A 15,919-nucleotide genomic window follows, 5' to 3' on the forward strand; every position below is an offset into this window, starting at 1 on the left:
TCCCCATAGCCCTGTATCAATCCCAAACTAACCCCACTGCTCCGCTCTCTCCCCATAGCCCTGTATCAATCCCAAACTAACCCCACTGCTCCACTCACTCCCCATAGCCCTGTATCAATCCTAAACTAACCCCACTGCTCCACTCTCTCCCCATAGCCCTGTATCAATCCCAATCTAATCTGACTGCTCCGCTCTCTCCCCATAGCCCTGTATCAATCCCAAACTAATCCTACTGCCCCACTCTCTCCCCATAGCCCTGTATCATCCCAAACTAATCCCACTGCCCCACTCTCTCCCCATAGCCCTGTATCAATCCCAAACTAACCCCACTACCCCGCTCACTCCCCATAGCCCTGTATCAATCCCAAACTAACCCCACTGCTCCACTCTCTCCCCATAGCCCTGTATCAATCCCAATCTAATCTGACTGCTCCGCTCTCTCCCCATAGCCCTGTATTAATCCTAAACTAACCCCACTGCTCCGCTCTCTCCCCATAGCCCTGTATCAATCCCAAACTAATCCTACTGCCCCACTCTCTCCCCATAGCCCTGTATCATCCCAAACTAATCCCACTACCCACCTCTCTCCCCATAGCCCTGTATCAATCCCAAACTAACCCCACTGCCCCACTCTCTCCCCATAGCCCTGTATCAATCCCAAACTAACCCCACTGCCTCTCTCCCTCCCCATAGCCCTGTATCAATCCCAAACTAATCCCACTGCCCCGCTCTCTCCCCATAGCCCTGTATCAATCCTAAACTAATCCCACTGCCCTGCTCTCTCCCCATAGCCCTGTATCAATTCCAAACTAATCCCACTGCCCTGCTCTCTCCCCATAGCCCTGTATCAATCCCAAACTAATCTCACTGCCCCACTCTCTCCCCATAGCACTGTATCAATCCTAAACTAATCCCATTGCCCTGCTCTCTCCCCACAGCCCTGTATCAATCCCAAACTAATCCCATTGCCCTGCTCTCTCCCCACAGCCCTGTATACTTTCTTCCTTAAACCTCTTCCTTAAAAGTTGCAATAGTCTCTGGCTCCACGCCCTGTGGTGAAGCATCACATGCTACAACAACCCTCTGTGTGAAGAGATTTCTCCTAGCCTTTCCCTTTACTCCCAGAGATGACTTTAAATTGATAACTCTCCAACCAGAAGAAATAGTCTTTCCCTATCCACTCTGTCAAAATCCTTCACAATGTTAAAAAAACTACATTAAATCTCCTCTTTGCCTTCTTTGCTTCAGTGGATGTTGTCCCAGTATCTCAAGTCTCTCCTCATAACTATCGTTTCTCATCCCTGGCATCATCCTGGTGAATCTACGCTGTACGCTCTCTGTGGCTTTAATGTCCTCTATAATGGAGTTCCCAAAACCACACACAATCCGTTACCTTTGGCCTAATGAATGTTTTATACAATTTTATCATTACCACTTAACTCTTGTACCCTCTGTCCCTATTTATAAAACCCAAAATGCTGTTGGTCTCATCTACCTCAACTTTCAAGGAATTTAAACCTTTGGGTTATTCTGTTCATCCACACCCTTCAGTAACTTTCCATTAAGTGAATATTCCCATTCCTTGTTTTTCCCTCCCAAAATGTATTACCTCACACTTATCCAGATTGAGTTGCATCTGCCACCTGTCTGGCCATCCCACCAACCTGTCTGGCCACCCCACCAACCTGTCTGGCCATCCCACCAACCTGTCTGGCCACCCCACCAACCTGTCTGGCCACCCCACCAACCTGTCTGGCCATCCCACCAACCTGTCTGGCCATCCCACCAACCTGTCTGGCCACCCCACCAACCTGTCTGGCCACCCCACCAACCTGTCTGGCCACCCCACCAACCTGTCTGGCCATCCCACCAACCTGTCTGGCCACCCCACCAACCTGTCTGGCCATCCCACCAACCTGTCTGGCCATCCCACCAACCTGTCTGGCCATCCCACTAACCTGTCTGGCCACCCCACCAACCTGTCTGGCCATCCCACCAACCTGTCTGGCCATCCCACTAACCTGTCTGGCCATCCCACCAACCTGTCTGGCCATCCCACTAACCTGTCTGGCCACCCCACTAACCTGTCTGGCCATCCCACTAACCTGTCTGGCCATCCCACCAACCTGTCTGGCCATCCCACTAACCTGTCTGGCCATCCCACTAACCTGTCTGGCCATCCCACTAACCTGTCTGGCCACCCCACTAACCTGTGTGGCCATCCCACTAACCTGTCTGGCCATCCCACTAACCTGTCTGGCCATCCCACTAACCTGTCTGGCCATCCCACTAACCTGTCTGGCCACCCCACCAACCTGTCTGGCCATCCCACCAACCTGTCTGGCCATCCCACTAACCTGTCTGGCCATCCCACTAACCTGTTTGCCTTCCTAACATCCTCAACATCTTCCTCCAAACCATCTACATTTATGTTGTCAGCAAATTCTAAGATTGTGTTTCTTGTACCCAAGTCTAAATCATTTACGCTTCCTTGGGTAAGCCATTTCCAACCCTTCTCAAAGCCAAGCAATGCCCAGTTATCCTAACTCTTCATTTTCTGCCTGTCAACCAACTTTCTGTTCAAGCTGCTACATTTCCTCTTGTGCCTGAATATTTGTAACAAACTTCCTGTGAGACGACTTATTGAACGCCTTCTGAAAATCCAAATGCACCACATCTAATGCAATCCATTTACCCATCCAATTGCCACTTCTTCAAAAGAAAACTTTCTTAAATTTGTCAAGCATGACTTGCCTTTAACAAATCTATAATGACTGTATTTGATTAACCCACTTCTAAATGCTCACAAATTTTATCTTGAATTATGGATTCCAGGAATTTGGCCACAATTGACATTAGACTAATTAGTTTATAATTACCTGGTTTATCAACCTCCCTTCTTGAACAAGGGTGTTCCATCGGCTAATCTCCAGCCCCACAGCGCAATTTGCATATTTAAAGGAGGATTGTAAAATTGTGGCCAGGGCCTTTGCTCTCTCCTCTCCAATCTCCTTCAACAGCCCGAGGGGCCTGTTATCAGGGCCCAGTGATTGATCCACCTTGAGCTCTGCTCGTTTTTTGTTAGAACCAATTCCTTTTCCACAGTTATATCTACCAGTTGTTCCAAAGCCTCCTCTAGTATCTATTAAATATCTCCACCATACATTCATCCTCCACAATAAGACTCTCCGCTTCATCCCGAGGTGGTGCTACCCTCTTCTTAATTATTCTTTAACTTTTATATGCTTGTTAAAGCCCTTACTATTTCCTTTTCCTGGTCAATATTGATCCCTCAACCGATATCACCAAAACAAATAATCTGGTCATTATCTCATTGCTGTTCGTGGGAGCTTGCTGTGCGCAAATTGGCTGCCGCGTTTGCTACATTACAACAGCGACTCCACTTCGCCAATCTTGATAATTAAAACTGCCCAACATTATTCCGCAGTTGATCTGACCCATCTCTGAACCATTTATAGATTTCCATTCCATTCCTGTGTCCATTGTGTGGCCTGTAATAAACACCTAATAATAATAATCATAATCAATTTTTATTGTCATTGTTAGTGCACAAGTGCAGTACAACGAAATGTAGGCTTGCGGCTCCCGAGAGTGTACATTTAGATTAAGACATTTAAACATTCAACATTCATTTGGCTTGTAATACATTAACATAAACATAACCATAATAAAGTGCATTGGCAGATGTGCAGGCTTTAGAGTTTATTTGTGGAGTTTCAGTAGGATGACGGCCCTGGGAAAGAAGCTGTTCCTAAATCTGGTCGTACGGGTGCGAATGCATCTGTAGCGTCTCCCAAATGGCAGGGGGGCGAACAGACTGTGGCTGGGGTGGGTAGGGTCTTTGATGATGGTCAGTGACCTCCGTAAACAGCGTTTCTGGTAGATGTTCTCTATGGTCGGTAGCCGGGTGCCGGTAATGCGTTGGGCAGTTTTGACTACCCGCTGCAGGGCTTTCCGGTCATAGGAGCTACAGCTGCCATACCATACTGTGATACAGTTCGTCAGGATGCTCTCTATTGTGCAGCGGTAAAAGTTAGAGAGGATCAGGGGTGACAGGTTACATCCCTTCAGCCTCCTTAGGAAATATAGGCGCTGCTGGGCCTTCTTCACCAGAGAGGAGGTGTTGAGGGACCAGGAGAGGTCTTCTGTGATGTGGACTCCGAGGAACTTAAAGCTGTCCACCCTTTCCACCACAGCCCCATTGATGTGGATGGGGGTGTGACTTCCGCCTTTAGACTTCCTGAAGTCCACAATGATAAACTTCCACAGAAAGAATTTGAAGAGGAGCTATATTTAAGCGCTGGGGTTCAAAGCAACGTGGGATTTGTAGAGTGTTAAAAAGGAAAGGCTGCAGGCATTTAGAAATTGTGTATTAAAGCCAGACGTTGATACTGTTACCCATGACGATCGGGAACGTTATCTCACATGGGGCTGCCAGCAAATATTCACACCACAGGGTCGCTGTAATATCCCTTCCCATTGAACCTTGCTAGAACCTAGTTTTGAAGTGGGGGGGGGGGGGGTGGTAGCAGGCTTGATTGGAGGCCAGTTCATTCAATATATTCAAGAAAGAGTTGGATATATTTCTTGAGGCTAAAGGGATCAAGGGATATGGGGAGAAGGCAGGGACAGGGTACTGAATTTGGATGATTAGCCATGATCTCATTGAATGGCGGAGCAGGCTCGAGGGGCCGAATGGCCTACTCCTGCTCCTATCTTCTATGTTTCTATCTCTTCTGACCAATCACTGTACAGAGAGTGGAGGCCAGAGCCAACCCCAACTCCCTGTAAAGGCAGAACGGAGGGAAATAAAGACCCACATGTGCTGAGTTTTAAGAGAAGGCTGCAAAGGATTCCATTGCACCTAAGTGGTTGGAAATGCTGGAGAGCAGTCAGAAGTCATCTTGTTTAAGTCAAGTAAGATGACCTCCTGTTGTGGGGAAGCTTGGCGTGTTCTTTATTTTCTATTATTACACAAAGATAAATTGTATATTAAGTGACTCCAATCATAACTACTGTTCTGTGTGGACAAATTGGCTACTGTGTTTCCTACATTACAACAGTAGCTACATTTTTTTAAGTACTTCATTGGCTGTGAAGCACTTTAGGACGTCCTGAGATTGTGAAAAGCGCCATCGAAATGCAAGTCCTTTACTTTCCTTTTTAAAAAAAGGTCTAAATTATTTCCTGTGGTGCCCAGAGGAGCACGGCTGCTCCACCAACTCCACAACACTTGCTAACGGCCCCCTCCTCCATTGGTGACCCCCCCCTCCATTGGTGACCCCCCTCCTCCATTGGTGACCCCCCTCCTCCATTGGTGACCCCCTCCTCCATTGGTGACCCCCTCCTCCATTGGTGACCCCCTCCTCCATTGGTGACCCCCCTCCTCCATTGGTGACCCCCTCCTCCATTGGTGACCCCCACCTCCATTGGTGACCCCCTCCTCCATTGGGGACCCCCTCCTCCATTGGTGACCCCCCTCCTCCATTGGTGACCTCCTCCTCCTCCATTGGTGACCTCCTCCTCCATTGGGGACCCCCTCCTCCATTGGTGACCTCCTCCTCCATTGGGGACCCCCTCCTCCATTGGGGACCCCCTCCTCCATTGGTGACCCCCTCCTCCATTGGTGACCTCCTCCTCCATTGGGGACCCCCTCCTCCATTGGTGACCCCCACCTCCATTGGTGACCCCCCTCCTCCATTGGTGACCCCCTCCTCCATTGGTGACCTCCTCCTCCATTGGTGACCCCCTCCTCCATTGGTGACTCCCTCCTCCATTGGTGACCCCCTCCTCCATTGGTGACTCCCTCCTCCATTGGTGACCCCCTCCTCCATTGGTGACCCCCTCCTCCATTGGTGACCCCCTCCTCCATTGGTGATGACCCCCTCCTCCATTGGTGACACCCTCCTCCATTGGTGACCCCTTCCTCCATTGGTGACTCCCTCCTCCATTGGTGACCCCCTCCTCCATTGGTGACCCCCTCCTCCATTGGTGACCCCCTCCTCCATTGGTGACCCCCTCCTCCATTGGTGATGACCCCCTCCTCCATTGGTGACCCCCTCCTCCATTGGTGACCCACTCCTCCATTGGTGACTCCCTCCTCCATTGGTGACCCCCTCCTCCATTGGTGACCCCCTCCTCCATTGGTGACCCCCTCCTCCATTGGTGACCTCCTCCTCCATTGGTGACCCCCCTCCTCCATTGGTGACTCCCTCCTCCATTGGTGACCCCCCTCCTCCATTGGGGACCCCCTCCTCCATTGGTGACCCCCCTCCTCCATTGGTGACCCCCCTCTTCCATTGGTGACCCCCTCCTCTATTGGTGATGACCCACTCCTCCATTGGTGACCCCCCTCCTCCATTGGTGACCCCCCTCTTCCATTGGTGACCCCCTCCTCTATTGGTGATGACCCACTCCTCCATTGGTGACCCCCTCCTCCATTGGTGGTGACCCCCTCCTCCATTGGTGACGACCCCCTCCTCCATTGGTGACCCCCTCCTCCATTGGTGACCCCCTCCTCTATTGGTGATGACCCTCCTCCATTGGTGACGACCCTCTCCTCCATTGGTGACCCCCTCCTCTATTGGTGATGACCATCCTCCATTGGCGACGACCCCCTCCTCCATTGGTGACCCCCTCCTCTATTGGTGACCCCCCTCCTCCATTGGTGACCCCCTCCTCCATTGACGACCCCCCTCCTCCATTGGCGACCTCTCCTCCATTGGTGACCCCCTCCTCCATTGGTGACCCCCTCCTCCATTGGTGACCCCCTCCTCCATTGGTGACCCCCTCCTCTATTGGTGACGACCCTCTCCTCCATTGGTGACCCCCCTCCTCCATTGGTGACCCCCTCCTCTATTGGTGATGACCATCCTCCATTGGCGACGACCCCCTCCTCCATTGGTGACCCCCTCCTCCATTGGTGACCCCTTCCTCCATTGGTGACTCCCTCTCCATTGGTAACCCCCCTCCTCCATTGGTGACCCCCATCTCCATTGGTGACCCCTTCCTCCATTGGTGACCCCTTCCTCCATTGGTGACCCCCTCTCCATTGGGGACCCCCTCCTCCATTGGTGACCCCCTCCTCCATTGGTGACCCCTTCCTCCATTGGTGACCCCTTCCTCCATTGGTGACCCCCTCTCCATTGGGGACCCCCTCCTCCATGGGTGACCCCCTCCTCCATTGGTGATGACCCCCTCCTCCATTGGTGACCCCCCTCCTCCATTGGTGACCCCCTCCTCCATTGGTGATGACCCCCTCCTCCACTGGAGACCTCTCCTCCATTGGGGACCCCCCTCCTCCATTGGGGACCCCATTCCTCCATTGGTGACCCCCCTCCTTCATTGGTGATCCCTCTCCTCCATTGGGGACCCCCTCCTCCATTGGCGACCCCCCTTCTCCTGGGACTTGCCGTCGGGCTGCTGCCGGTGATGCAAACAGCCCAACATTGATGTTCTTAAAATGCGCCTGGCTGCCTGTGGAGGTACCAGCCGCTCACCCGAATAATAATGAGGTCCAATTCAGGGCTGGCCTCGCCTCTCCCTGTTGGGGACGTGTGCTCTGTGCACGGTGCCCATATTAGACCCAAAAATGAGCCTAAAGGAATTTCCACCACACCTTGTTTAAGTCAAATAAGATGACTATTGATGTGGGGAAGTGTGGCGTGTTCTTTATTTTGTGTTATTACACCAAGGTAAATTATACGGATTGAATGCGGTATGTCTGAACCTTAACTGCTGTTCAGTATGTTCACTGTGTGAAATTAAGGAGTTTATTGGTTTGTATCAGGTTTGTCTCATTTGGGACTCCCAGTCATGACTGCAGAAAGGATTGCCTATAGAATCTTCCACTACCCCCACTCTCGTATTGACACTGATCTGAACCAAAGTTCAATATTAGAAGTGCATGGATTAGTGAGCAATGAGCATGAAACATTCAGATACTGTAAGAACCCAGAGTCTGGAAAATAGGTTTAAAAAACACAATTGTATTTTGGCTGTTTTACCCCCAAAACTAAAGCCAAAGGGAAAATTTGCAGGGCTATAGGGAAAGGGCAGGGGAGTGGGACTAATTGGACAGCTCTTCCAACGAGCCAGTGCAGGCTCGATGGGCTGAATGGCCTCCTTCTGTGCTGTACTATTCTATGATTAGAGCAGAAACTCAGGCTGCGAATATGCCGGCACCCAGTGGGCGGGTTTGGAGGCGGGTCAGAGGTTAAAGTCATTATGATTGACAGCGGATAGGAAACCCGCTGTCAACCCGCCTCCGCGCGAGTCTGTCAGCGGAGAACTGACCCAACACCAAGCAGCAGGGGATACAATCGATGTAATTAACTGGCTTGTTAAGAGCCAATTTGAAGCTATTTTGAGGCTTCCTTCCAATTTTACGTGCCTCCCCCACGGGTTACCCGCTGCTCGGAGAACACGCCAGCTCACCCTGGCGTGAGTTGAGTCTGCTCTGATGTTTCTGATAAGCTGACAGCGGCAGAAGTGGTGTAGAGGATGCCATGTTGCAGATGGTCAGAAACTGTTGGTTACTTCATTTGCAATACATAGAGAGATTTCTTTAGCTTGCAAGTGTTTAGAGGCAACTGTATGTCCAGTGCCACCTTATTGGGAGAACCTCTCTCACCATTGACAGATCGCTTCTGTCATCTCACCTGCAGCTGCCATCTATTGCAGTAACATCGGTGCCCTTGAAAAAATCAGACCTTGGTCCTCCGAATCCTTCCACGATCAGCCCCAACACCAACATCACCAGGCACACCAACAACATCACCAACCTTCTCCGCCATCACCTGATGCTGCACAGGACACAAGGCATCAGCACCCGACAACATTGCTGCCCAGGACGCCAGCGATGGCATCACCATGGCCAGATTAACTTCACTTGATGCTGTAAACCCTGGCTGCCACACGATGTGTCAGGTTGACACCACCCCACACCAGCACCATGAAGCATCCCCTTAATGTCCAAGCGGTGTTGGGGGGGGGCAGGGGGGGAAGTTATGTCTCAGCATTCACTGGAACTCAGTCAGACACTTCTCAAGGTGTGCTCAGATCTGTCCAATAAGGGGCACTTTTGGAAAAATAGATTTCACTGTATGACAACACATTACCAGAAACTTCACATGGACATTGGCTAAACCTTTGTGTGTTGTTAGTTGGTATGATTGCACTAGGATGAAGGTGAGTGTGAGGGGTGGCTAGTGAGATGGGGAAGTGATAATGTAGATAGAGAAGGATGGGTGGAGGTGCAAGGTAAGTTGGTGTGAGTAAGGATGTGCAGGAGTAGGGTAGGGAAGGCAGAGTGATGGGGATGTGATGAGTGGCACAGCAAGATGAGGTTGAGTGTGGCTTTGAAGTAACGTTTCGTGATCCACTGAGATCATTGAAATAACAACAGAAAATGCTGGGAAAACTCAGCAGGCCAGGCAACATCCGTGGAGAGAGAAATAGAGTCAACGATTTGGGTCGAAACCCTTCGTCAGAACTGAGAGAAAAGGCAGGAAATGAAACAAAAGGCAGTTTGGGGGCTGGGAAATGGGGGAGGGGATGAAAGAAGAGACATTAAGAGATATTCAAGGTGAGACGAGATGGTAATAGGACAGGTAAAGAAACAGACAATGGCTCTAGATGAAGTGTGAAATGCGCTGGCAGAGTGAGAGACAGTTGCCATGTGGGAGAGAGAAAAAAAGGGGAAAAGGCACAAACCAAAAGTGTGGATAAAAAATATAAAAATGTAATAGGGGCCGAGGTTATGATCTGAAGTTGTTGAACTCGATATTGAGTCCGGAAGGCTGTAAAGTGCCTAATCGGAAGATGAGATCATTGAAATGTTGATGACATCCCTGCTTTTGCCCTCCTGTGCAATGTGCAACCAGGCTGCATTGGTGTCCTGGGGAGTTCTCTTCCACCCTTGGAAGGGAAGAGAACCTCCCTGTGTGCTGTGACTCATTGGAGAGTCTGGGTGCAAGCGTCCTCAATGCACCTCAATGCTGTCAAACACTGACAGAACAACTGTCAAACTCAATGTGGCCGTGGTCCCTTTAAGGAAACCGGTTGATGACGCGTCATCAAATTACGTCATCAGACCCGCTTCCTGTTAATTGGCCGGGAAGCCTGCAGAGCGGGGCTTAACAAGGCCAATCAAGGGAAAATCCCTTTGACAGAGCGGCTGCAGCCAAGATCGTGACCGGAACCCCAGCTCTCCCGTCGCCATCCCGCCTCCGCTGGGAAATTCGCAGCCTCAGTAATTGCACGCAAACCCGGGCACATTGGTCTGTGCTCAATACAGTGGGCTCCCAGCAGGGATGAATTCAGTTATCCCAAGGAACATCTGCATTTACTGTTCTTCACTCCTCCTTGCTTCAAAATTAAAATCTATTTTGATGTATGTAAACTGGTTGAGGGTGCTATGAGCCAGTGTGGGTTAATAATGGCTTTGATATAACACAAGGACAGTCAGTCAGATGGGACATTGTACTCGAAAATGAGATCCAGATTGAACTACATTAAGCAATGCCACATGCAGTTGTTTGTGCCTTGAGTGCTTTAGTCAAAAATTCATTCATATCATTTAAATGCAGCATAACGTTTGTTAAACTAAGATTTTATGAGCTTTAATGCTCAAATCAGACATTTATTGAGGGCTGACATTTAAAAAAAATATATATTTTTTTCTTTATGAAATAGAGTAGAAGGAGAGTACAAGAGTATAGTGGCTATGTTGCTGGGCTGGTAATCCAAAGGCCTGGACTGGTAATCCAGAGAATGAGAGTTGAATTCTCACCATGGCAGTTTGAGAATTTGAATTCAGTTCTGAAATGAAGAGCTGGTATCAGTAAAAGTGACCATGAAGCTGTTGGATTGTAGATAGCACTGGTTCACAGATGCTCACTATTCATCTCCAAGATTGCCTACTTCCACCTCCGTAACATTGCCTGACTTCAACCCTGCCTCAGCTCATCTGCTGTTAAAACCCTCCTCCAAGCCTTTGTTATCTCCCGACTCAACTATTCCAATGCTTGCCTGGCCTCCCACCTTCAACCCGACATCATACTAGCAGCTGGTTTTAATGGTCCCATTCAGCCTGTGTGTTCTGGATTCTGATGGTGTGTACATTTGTGAGAGCTACAATGAGTGTTTCCAGAGGCAAGGCAGCTCCACGCTTCAATGATGAGTCCCTCAAAGCTCTTGTGGATGCTGTAAGAGGGCGCAGGGAGATTCTCTTCCCTCCGGATGAAGCCTCCTTAGCAGACCAAGGTAGCCTGGCTGCGCATTGCTGAGGTCTGCGCAAGGTCCATGTGTTCATGCACATGGATCCAGTGCAGGAAACGGTTTAATGAGCTTCTACGATCATCAAAAGTGAGTATCCCATCACACTTACCTTCAATTGGCTTCCCTTCTCTTCTTGTCACCAGCACTCCTCTTTGTAAGCCTGCTCCTCCACATCCCACCTTACCCTTACTTTCCTTGCACTCTTACCTATCCATCTCTCTCTCTCTCTCTCTCTCTCTCTACTGAATCAATTCACCATCCTGCCTATGCACCCCTTAGACTCGCTCTCAACGCACAGTCAAACACGATCTGCCTTTTACAAATCCATGTTGGCTCTCCTTAATTAGCTTAAACCTCTCCAAGTGCCCATTCATTTTTTCCTTGATTATTGTTTCTAAAACTTTACCCACCATTGATGTTAAACTGACCGGCCTGTAGTTACTATACTGTTGTACATATGGACTTTCACAAAGGCATTTGATAAAGTACCACATATCAGTCTTATTCGGAAAATAGAAGCAGATGCTATTAAAAGGGACAGTGGTAACTTGGGTATGAAATTAGCTAAGGGATAGGAGGTAGAGAGTAGTGGTGAATGTATGTTTTTCTGACTGGAGGGAAGTATGCAATGAGGACCTCTAGGGGTCAGTATTAGGACCATTGCTTTTCTTGTTGTATATAAATGACCTGGACTTGGATATAGAAACATAGAAACATAGAAGATAGGAGCAGGAGTAGGCCATTCGGCCCTTCGAGCCTGCTCCGTCATTCAATGAGATCATGGCTGATCATCCAAATTCAGTACCCTGTCCCTGCCTTCTCCCCATATCCCTTGATCCCTTTAGCCTTAAGAAATATATCCAACTCTTTCTTGAATATATTTAATGAACTGGCCTCCACTGCCCTCTGTGGCAGAGAATTCCACAGGTTCACCACTCTCTGGGTGAGGGAGTACAATTTTGAAGTGTGCGGATGATACAAAACTTAGCAATGTAGTAAATAGTGAACTGAATAGTAGCAGATTTCAGGAGGACATAGACAGACTGGGGAAATGGGCAGACCCATGCCAGATGCAATTTAATGCAGATAACTGAGATGACGCATTGTATAATCTAAATGGTACTATTTTAAGGGGAGTGCAAAAACACAGAGGGACCTGGGGGTGCATATTCCCAAATCCTTGAAGGTGGCAGGGTAAGTTGATAAGGCGGTTAAGAAAGCGTATGGGTTACTTGGCTTTGTAAATAGGGGCATTGAATACAAAAGACAAGGAGATCATGCTAAACCTTTACAAATCACTGGTTAGGCCTCAACTGGAGTATTGTATACAATTCTGGGCACCACACTTTAGGAAGGAAGTTAAGGCCCTGGAGAGGGTGCAGAGGAGGTTTACCAGGATGAGGGACTTCAGTTATGTGGAGCGACTGGAGATGCTGGGATTGTTCTCCTTAGAGCAGGAAAGGTTAAGAGGAGATCTAATAGGAGGTATTCAAATTATGAGGGGTTTTGATAGAGCAAGTGGGGAGAATATTTCCTCTGGCAAGTGGGTCGGTAACCAGAGGTCATAGCTTTAAAATAGTTGGCAATTGAACGAGAGGGGAAATGAGGAGAAATTTCTTCACACAGAGGGTTGTTAGGATCTAGAACGCATTACCTGAAAGGGTGGTGGAAGCAGATTCCCTAGTAACCATCAAAAGGCAATTGGACATGTACCTGAAGAGGACTCATTTGCAGGGTTATGGGGAGGAAGCTGTGGTGTGGGATTAAATTGGACGGCGCTTTCAAAGAGCTGGTACAGGCACGATGGGCCGAATGGCCTCCTGTGGTGGAAGATTCTATGAATCTATGATCTTAAAAAAAAAGCAGATTATCTGATCATGAACACCTTGCTGTTTGTGGGAGCTTGCTGTGCACAGATTGGCAGCGGTCATCCGTAGGGCTAGGAATGACTGCGATATTGGGGGACTCCTCGGTCTACTTATTTAAGATGAACGAAGGTCTCTGTTGAAATTAGGAAAGAGGAATCTCACATCAAAGTGTTTGTACGCAGTTATAAACAGTAATTTCTAAGCTCACACCTCCAGTAAATCAATGAAAGCCGATATCTTGGGATAGTACCGACTTCTCTCTCGAGTTCTAGGTGGCTTGGCATTGATTTTCAAATCACAGAAATAGTTAAGCAATAATGATGAAACAGATTGCACCAGTTGTTATTTAGCCCTCATCTCAAGAAGTATGCAAGATGCAAACTATAACATTGTGGCCTCCTCGATCAATTGGAGGGTCACATCAGTGACTTTAAGCTATCCAGTGCATTAACATTAGCCCATATTAACCCCATGGACAGATCAAATATTGTACAACTTGATTTTACTTCAACAAAGAAATATTAATCTTATTGTGGATCCAGAATACAAAAAAAAAATCAGGCATTTAAGAACAGAACTATTTAAGGAGAACACTGAATGATAAATGGTGTGGATATTCTTAGTTAATTCCTAAACCCTGTAATCCTGTCCACTATTTCCTGTTAGAATAATATAAATCATACTTTAATTCTGGTTTGATAACGCCAGATGTGCAGTGATGGCTTCTGCCCTTCAATTGTGCAGACAGATTATTTTCCTCACATTTAAAATGTTATGAAATTAGGATTTGAATTTATTTATTTTTGTTGGCATTTTTCAATAGCACGCTCAAAATAAACAGCGACAGCAGGAAATTCTCAAAAATACTGCCCAGTGAGGAGCTTAAAATAAAATCTTTGAGATCTTGCACTGTTTTTAATATACAATTTGTGGCATAATGGCCAGAGGAGTTTCCTTGGGATTGTTCCCACACCAAAGCAGGGAGGGAGGTAGAAATCCCGATCTCTCGGAGTTTCCCCCTGCGCTTCCGGTGAAGTTACGACGAGGGAGCGCTCACTGCTTCAAAGAAACTCTCGGCCAATGATAAGACGTGGTTCAATTTGTTTTCTTTAAAAGAAACTAAAGGTGTAGAAACCCAATGCCCAAATTGCAGGATGCAACCAAGTTTGATTAAAGTAGAAGATGATGTAAATAGAGCTTAGCGATAAGGCGACACAAAGGGTTGGTTTTAAAAAAGAGACAAAGATCGTAGGACTGAGGGAAGTCTGCGGGGCCTATGGATCCTGGCAAAGAATGAGTTAGATGAAAATTACAGGCAAAACGGGTCGGCCATTTAGGACTGAAATGAGGAGAAATTTCTTCACTCCGAGGAATGCACTGCATCTGTGGAATGCTGTACTCCAGAGGGCTGTGGAGGCTCAGTCATAGAATATATTTAAGACAGAGATCGATAGATTTTTTGGCACTGAGGGAATCAAGGGATATGGGGATAGGGCAGGAAAGTGGAGTTCAGCCATGATCTTATTGAATGTCGGAGCTGGCTCAAGGGGCCGTATGGCCTACTCCTGCTCCTGCACCTATTTCTTATGTTCTTAGAAGAAATTTACTAGAATGATCCCAGGGATGAGAGTTCATATGGATAGACTGGAGAAGCTGGGGTTGTTCTCCTTAGAGCAGAGAAGGCCAAGAGGAGATGTGATAGAGGTGTTCAAAATAATGAAAAGGTTTAGTTAGAGTAAATTAAAAGAAACATAAGAACATAGAATTAGGAGCAGGAATAGGCCATATGGCCACTCGAGCCTGCTCCGCCATTCAATAAGATCATGGCTGATCATCGACCTCAACTCCAACTTCTCACCTGATCTCCATAAACCTTGATTCCCCTAGAATCCAAAAATCTATCTATCTCAGCCTTGAATATGCTCAACGATTCAACATCCACAGCCCTCTGGGGTAGTGAATTCCAAAGATTCACAACCCTCCGAGTGAAGAAATTTCTCCTAATCTCAGTCTTAAATGGCCGTCCCCTTATTCTGAGACTGTGACCCCTAGTTCTCCAGATGGGGGGAAAACAGCCTCTCAACATCGACCTGGTCAATCCCCTTCAGAATCTTGTATGTTTCAATGAGATCACCTCTCATTCTTCTAAACTCCAGAGAGTATCGGCCCAATCTACACAATCTCTCCTCATAGGACAACCCTCTCATCCCAGGAATCAATCTAGTGAACCTTCATTGCACTGTCTAAGGCAAGTATATCCTTCCTCTGATGATGAGACCAAAACTGTGCACAGTACTTCAGGTGTGGTCTCACCAAGGCCCTGTACAATTGTAGCAACACTTCCTTACTCATACTCCAACCCCCTTGCAATAAAGACCAACATGCCATTTGCCTTCCTAATTGCTTCCTGTACCTGCATGCTAACTCTCTCTGGTTCCTATACAAGGACACCCAAATCTCTCTGAACGCCAACATTAAAAATTTCTCACCATTTAAACAATATCCTGTTTTTCTATTCTTCCTACCAAAGAGAATAACCTCACATTTCACCACATTATACACCATCTGCCACATTGTTGCCCATTCACTTGTGTCTATATCCCTTTGCAGACTCTGTGTTCTCCTCACAGCTTACTTTCCCACCTAGCTTTGTATCATCAGCAAACTTGGATACATTGCACTCAGTCCCTTCATCCAAGTCATTAATTTAGATTGTAAATAGCTGAGGCCCAAGCACTGATCCTTACGGC

This window comes from Somniosus microcephalus, chromosome 7, assembly GCF_052327205.1.
Source record: "Somniosus microcephalus isolate GS21.2 chromosome 7, FLI_Smic_1.0, whole genome shotgun sequence".
NCBI lineage: Eukaryota > Metazoa > Chordata > Chondrichthyes > Squaliformes > Somniosidae > Somniosus > Somniosus microcephalus.